Here is a 7,253-nt window from a genome sequence, read left to right as displayed (position 1 = left end):
CAACACAAGTTTCATGGTTTGTTTTGCACACGGCTCCACGGTGCAGCCCTCTGGTCCACCAGACCGAGATACCACAACACTCGTTGCATGAATTATGACGACATTTGCTCCGTGCATGCGCACAGAGGACGACGCCCGGCGACCCTTCACCTTTCCTTGCGGCGTCATCGCGAGGGTTCACATTTGTGTGCAGAACAACTGTCGGCTGTGTTGGAGTTTTCCCCGGGGAACGAGAGGGTCGCCTCCCTGCACCTACGGGGAGTAAGGCTCTGACTGTTGTTTGTGCTTATGCGCCAAACAGCATTTCGGAGTATCCGGCCTTCTTGGAGTCGGTGGGAGGGGTCCTGGAAAGGGCGCCGCCTGCCAACTCCATAGTTCTCCTGGGAGACTTCAACGCTCACGTGGGCAATGACAGAGAAACCTGGCAGGGCGTGATTGGGAGGAATGGCTTGCCCAATCTGAACCCGAATGGTGTTTGGTTGTTGGACTTCTGTGCTAGCCACAGTTTGTCCATAACGAACACCATGTTCGAACATAAGGTGGCTCATAAGTGTACCTGGTACCAGAACACCTTAGGCCGGAGATCAATGTAGTCGTATCATCTGATCTGCGGCCGTATGTCTTGGACACTCGGGTGAAGAGAGGAGCAGAGCTGTCAACTGATCACCACCTGGTGGTGAGTTGGATCAGATGGCGGGGGAGTCGGCTAGAGAGACCTGGCAAGCCCAAACGTGTAGTGAGGGTGAACTGGGAACGTCTGGCAGAGGATCCTGTCCGGGAGGTCTTCAACTCCCACCTCCGGAAGAATTTCTCACAAATCCCGAGCGAGGCTGGGGACATGGAATCCGAGTGGACCTTGTTCAAAGCCCATTAGAGGTTTTCCGGGCACGTCCAACTGGTAGGAGGCCCCGGGGAAGACCGAGGACACGCTGGAGGGATTATATCTCCCGGCTGGCCTTGGAACGCCTCGGGATCCCCCAGAATGAGCTGGAAAGTGTTGCGGGTGAGAGGGAAGCCTGGGTCGGCCTGCTGAACCTGCTGATACCGCGACCCGACCCCGGATAAGCGGGTGATAATGGATGGATGGATGGATATCAAATAACACCTTTTGTAAATCAAGATACAAACCATCGTTGATAAACCTTAAGAAACTAACATTCTCTGTGAAAAAACAGGTTGAACTGATCCAATAACATGTACTGTATACTCACAAAGCATTGTGGAGATCTTGAAGAAACAGTATGTGGACATGAAGGATAACCCATGAATAAACATGAAAAGATTAGACACTTGCCCTGAGTTCATCAAGAGCAATGAGTCGCTGAGTCCAGACTTGACTGAAGAGGGCACCCAACATGGTATAGTCTCCCGGACAGAAAGTTCAGGAAGTTCCGCTTGAAGACTCGTATGTGGACCATCAGGTGATCCTCTCTGCAGCCAAAAAACGAAGCAAAGGCAAAGTTAGATTGATGCAGTGCTTGAGCATGATGCCTAAACAGATGAACATTCACTGCCTTGTGGTGTTAAACTGAGCTCCAATGATAAAGTCACCTTTATAGTTATTCAAAATGAATAAGTCAGGTTGAATGTTAAATAAGGACACATTTTAGCATAACAGCATTATCACAATGTGTTAAATATAGATTACAGTAGTCTGTATCCTGTTGTGGATTTGAATAACTGAAATACTCAGTGTATAATAGCTAATATATCTGCCTCCGCCATTCAGTTTGATTTTTGTCAATGAGGAGACCCAGTCCGATGGCAAACAATGCCCTCCTTCATTTACCATTAAATTAATAGTACGGAACACCTGTGTGCAAAGAAAAAGTTGCAAACCTACGCTCCTGTAGGTACATGCTGTACAACATCAGGAGAATACGACCTCTTCTCACTCGGCACAGGTTCTGGTCCAGGCTCTGGTCATCTCACGGCTAGACTACTGTAACTCCCTCCTTCAGGTCTACCTGCTAATGCCATTCGACCGCTACAGCTCATCCAGAATGCAGCTGCTCGACTGGTCTTCAACCTCCCGAAATTTACCCACACTACTCCGCGACCTTCACTGGTTACCGGTGGCCGCCCGCATCCGCTTCAAAACATTGGTACTTGCGTACCGTGCTGCGAACAGATCGGGTCCGGTCTACATCCAGGACATGGTCTAACCTCACACCCAGGACATGGTCTAACCTCACACCCCACCTCGTTCACTTGGCTCGGCTTCTGCCAATCGGCTCGTAGCTCCTTCACTTCGAGCTAAACACTCTACGAAGTCACGACTGTTTGCTGTGCTGGCTCCTCGTTGGTGGAACGAGCTCCCCATTGACATCAGGACAGCAGAAAGTCTCTACATCTTCCGTCGCAAACTAAAAAACACATATTTTTCGACTACATTACATTACATGTCATTTAGCTGACGCTTTTATCCAAAGCGACTTACAATAAGTGCATTAAACCATGAGTCCAAACTCAGAACAACAAGAATCAAGCAAGTACAATTTCTTCAATAACGTTAAACTAAACTACAGAGTACTATCCGTAAGTGCCATTTAAGTGCTACTAAAGTGCCAAACTACAAAGTGCTATCGGTAAGGGACATTTAAGTGCTACTAGAGTGCTACTACGGCTCTACCTTCCCTATTCAAGGTAAAGTCGAAAAAGATGTGTTTTTAGTTTGCGACAGAAGATGTAGAGACTTTCTGCTGTCCTGATGTCAATGAGGAGCCAGCACAGCAAACAGTCGTGATTTTGTTGAGTGTTTAGCTCGAAGTGAAGGAGCTACAAGCCGATTGGCAGAAGCCGAGCAAAGTGAACGAGCTGGGGTGTACAGTTTGACCATGTCCTGGATGTAGACCGGACCCGATCTGTTCATAGCACGGTACGTAAGTACCAATGTTTTGAAGCGGATGCGGGCGGCCACCGGTAACCAGTGAAGGTCGCGGAGGATTGTGGGTAAATTTCGGGAGGTTGAAGACCAGTCGAGCAGCTGCATTCTGGATGAGCTGTAGAGGTCGAATGGCATTAGCAGGTAGACCTGCCAGGAGGGAGTTGCAATAGTCTAGGCGTGAGATGACCAGAGCCTGGACCAGAACCTGTGCCGCCTTCTGAGTGAGAAGAGGTCGTATTCTCCTGATGTTGTACAGCATGAACCTACAGGAGCGTGTTATTGTGGTAATGTCGGCAGTCAGAGAGAGTTGACTGTCGAGTGTCACACAGAGGTTCCTGGCAGTCAAGAGTCGGAGCCAGCACTGAGTTGTTGAAGTTAATAGTCAGGTCGTGTGTGGGAGAGCCTTTTCCTATACTATACCTTGAATAGGGAAGGTAGCGCCGTAGTAGCACTTTAGTAACACTTAAATGTCTCTTACTGATAGCACTTTGTAGTTTAACTTTATTGAAGAAATTGTACTTGCTTGATTCTTGTTGTTCTGAGTTTGGACTCATGGTTTAATGCACTTATTGTAAGTCGCTTTGGATAAAAGCGTCAGCTAAATGACATGTAATGTAAAAGGTGGATTTTGGGAAAGATACACATGAGGATATGCCCTAGAATTAATTAAATGTTACTGCTATACGTGGAATGAAATTTAAGGGGGATATCAGTTCAAACCTTCTATCTTCTATGTTTGCACGAGCAGTTGGCTTGGGCCATGGACCCGAGGATGATCCATTGAGTGAAGTTTGAGTTGTGCTTGCACCCATCATTTGCTACACTGAACTATACCACCGCTTACCTAAATTTAGCCTTGACAAGACTGGTGTCTGAGTCATTGGGTCCAGACTGAAGACAGGTGGGACAGAATCTCAAGCAGACATGGCATGATGTTCAGGAAACTGGAACTTAAGGCAGGTGTTGTCATCATTACTGCTTGAAGATTCACAAGTTAATCGGTTGTCCACTGTGGGCTGACATGATTCTCTCAGCCAGAAAAAAGACAAAATAGAGAAGATTAACAGTAACAACAATAATATAACTTTAAATATCACTTACACTGTTACAAAGTGGTTCTAACAATAAAATAAGAAATGTACAAAATGTTGAAAAAAAAAAAAGAGTAGAATAAAATATTTTCATAAAAATGCCAGTCGATAGTATAGTATATCAAAAATGTAAAATATATAATAAAATTAGCCATATGTTAAGTCAAAGTTATGTAACATGCATACACTGTTTGAACATGAAATGGACAGAGTGCTTACAAAAATAGATGAGCCTAAAGCTTTCTGTTAAATTAACAAACACACTGAACTTTACTAAAACTTACCACTGTGTATCCTTGACAAAACTTGTATCCATTCATGGGGTAGACTAGAAGAACAACAAAGAAGGTGATGAGGTCCATGCTGGTAGTCGTAATCACACCTAAAAAGAAAGAGTAAGGGAATAAAGGACGAGGGGAGGTGTAAGATTCGTGTTCAAAGCTCCGGGTCCCGTGGCCGCAGGAAATTCAGGATTCAATGAGTTAAAGTTTAACAATATTTAATGGCAAAGATAATACTCATGTAGCGTTCACGATCGTGGGGCCAGAAAGGAGGAACTCTCCACAGACGGACTGCAGCTCCCAGGGAGCCACAAACCGGGGCTGTCTCGAGTCTCCAGACCAGTAGAACCATGTCTCCAGACCAGTAGAACCATGTCCCCAGACCAGTAGAACCATGTCTCCAGACCAGTAGAACCATGTCTCCAGACGAGTAGAACCATGTCTCCAGACCAGTAGAACCTTGTCTCCAGACCAGTAGAACCATGTATCCCCAGAACAAATGCTCGGTCGTTAGTATGGTCATGCAAGTGAATTCACACCTAAAGGTTAGTTCCATTGGTCAGTTCAAAGGATGCCGCAGTTCTGTTCGCTAAGCCAATTGATAAACTAGCGGGGTCAAAGCTCACTCTTCCGGTCAAGGACAGGAAGTTCCCCTTCACAATAAAACCCTATTATCCTGCCTTCAGAATAAAAGCAACACATTAGGTTTCAATCGGCATCCATTTTAACTATTGTCTAAACAATAAAACATTCATTCATTCTCATGCATCATACAGTTAATCATTACATTTGTCATTAAAACAGAATAATAAAACAGTGATCCTCTCTTATGTTTCATAATACATTCCTCCAGAATATTCCTCATAATATCCCAAATTAATTATCATATCTTTCTTTATGTATTAATTTAAAACATACACTTCTCTTATCTACATGTGCAAATATATATAAAATCCACTACAACCTAACAGAGGACATGCATCCTCTTCGGTAAAAAACAAAATCATCTCAATTATCAACTTTTACTCTTTTCAATGCAACGGTTGTAAATGAAAATAAAAAGGCTAAATTCCCACTCACGTGCCACATGTTGTTATCGTAGCGGCCAAGGTTTGATTTCCGGTGGTCCCTTTGCTGCAGATCATCCCCTCTCGCTCCACTGGGGCGCTTCTCCCTCTCCAACACGAATAAAATAAACATCTTTAAAAACAAAAACTGCTTGCTTTTGGCATTTAAATGGATTAGAATCTCACCGTTTTCCTGGGTGTCATTAAGGTCAGAAAGTTGTTCCCATCCAAGTCCACAACCAAGTTGGATAACAATGTCTGACAGGTGGCAGGAGCAAATTAATTACATTTTACAAGATAAAAGTAAGTATTCTTAATTATCTGTACATACATTTAAACATTGAGCTGTTAGCTGTTTTGTGTCTTCACACTGGCGTTCATATAACTCCACAGCGCAGTTGTAAGCGGTCACGTGAACAGCAGTCCGGACAGCCAGGTTAACAGACATGTCTGAACATGTCCGGACAGACACGTCTGTTAACGTGACTGTCCGGACTGCTGTCCACGTGACGCTCCGGTATAAATGAGTTTTAAAGCTCCATATCTAACGTTACACATGTCTGCTTGGGACCGGCGTCAAAGCACTTCAATAAAAACGTGGTTATTAGATGAAGTTTGTCGCACCCCTCGGTGTCCACAGTAACGTTAATTAACCTAACCTATAACGCTAGCTTTAACTAAACATTGCCTTAGCTAACCTGTGGTAAAGTAAGCTAATGTTAGCTCGTTCAACACAGAAACCTATAACCTCCGTTACATCGACGATGTTAAAGAAACGTGAACACACTCAAGTATTAGACAGCTAAGTTAACTTACTCTTGACGTCCAAGGCGACACAGAACAGCAGACAACCATGCCTCATGTAGCTAACCGCTAGCTAACATAAGGTTAGCTCAACCCCTTAAGGAGAGGTTAACCTCACATAGAAGGTGTCACTAACGTCGACCGTTCAACAGCTTTTACTCTGACTAATGCATTATGTTGGCATTCTTACCTCAAGAAGAGACGTCATGTTCCCAGCGGTCCGGCTGTCGATCCTTCAATGGCGTCTCGAGAATCACTGAAGAAGACGTGCTGTAGCTGCACAAAGTCCGGAGAAGTGGCGCTAAAATGGGTTCAACAGTTCAACCTCCGATGTTGTTGTTTTTGTTTGTATTGTTGTTGGTTTGATCACCGCCACCTGGTCCTCTCTCCTTTGATCTCTGTGTCTGTCTGCTTGACGGTCTGTCTGTCTCTGTGCTGTGTTTCCTTCTCTAGTAGATCTTAGTTTACAATACAATACAATACAATACAATAAAATAGCAGGGCAGTACATATTACATTTAAGAATTAAAATAATAAAGGAAATGAACAAAATAAATAAAAATGTAATTATATACAGTGTATCTAAGTGCATATAAAGTGAAAGCGGTGCAAGGTTTATTGATGTTGTTCAATTTGAGGAGGATCTGGCCAGAGGTGATTATTATAAAGTCTAAAAGCAGTTGGCAGGAAATGTTCTCCTGTATCTGGAATGTTCTCCTGTAGTTACGGGAGAACATTCCAGATACAGGAGAACATTCCAGATACAGGAGAACATTCCAGCGGCGCTGAAGCAGTCTGTTGGAGAATGTGCTCCGCTGTCCCTGCAGTAGGTGGAGAGGGTGGTCCGGGTTATCCAATATGGACAATAATTTCTTCAGTATCCTCCTCTCCACCACCTGTTCCTTATAGTCCTGTTTGCAGCCAATGATGGAGCGGGCCTTCCTCTCCAGTTTAGTGAGTCTGTTAGTGTCTCCGGCTCCAATGCTGCTCCCCCAGCAGACTATCGAGAAGTCCAGAGCACTGGCCACAACAGACTGGTAGAACATCTCCAACATCTCAGAGCACTGGTCCAACAGACTGGTAGAACATCTCCAACATCTTGCTGCCCGCATCGAAGGATCAA

General features: G+C 44.6%; 1 long non-coding RNA gene across 6 annotated transcripts; it reads right to left on the bottom strand.

Moving 5' to 3' along the window:
- Nucleotides 1-1,008: 1,008 nt before the first annotated feature.
- LOC117740148 lies at nucleotides 1,009-6,555 on the bottom strand. Of its 6 annotated transcripts, none has more exons than XR_004610557.1 (6): nucleotides 6,321-6,555; nucleotides 5,513-5,584; nucleotides 5,340-5,435; nucleotides 4,263-4,360; nucleotides 3,732-3,914; nucleotides 1,009-1,431 (listed from the first exon to the last, which is right to left on the bottom strand). It is a non-coding gene; the product is annotated as an uncharacterized LOC117740148 (long non-coding RNA). The 6 variants fall into 6 exon arrangements; XR_004610562.1 differs by having other exon boundaries at nucleotides 5,340-5,426; XR_004610559.1 differs by lacking the exon at nucleotides 6,321-6,555 and adding an exon at nucleotides 5,658-5,734.
- Between the last annotated feature and the right edge of the window lie 698 nt (nucleotides 6,556-7,253).

This window comes from Cyclopterus lumpus, chromosome 12 (genome assembly GCF_009769545.1).
Source record: "Cyclopterus lumpus isolate fCycLum1 chromosome 12, fCycLum1.pri, whole genome shotgun sequence".
NCBI lineage: Eukaryota > Metazoa > Chordata > Actinopteri > Perciformes > Cyclopteridae > Cyclopterus > Cyclopterus lumpus.
The sequence above is the reverse complement of the archived record's forward strand: the minus strand, read 5'-3'. Positions and strand labels throughout refer to the sequence as shown.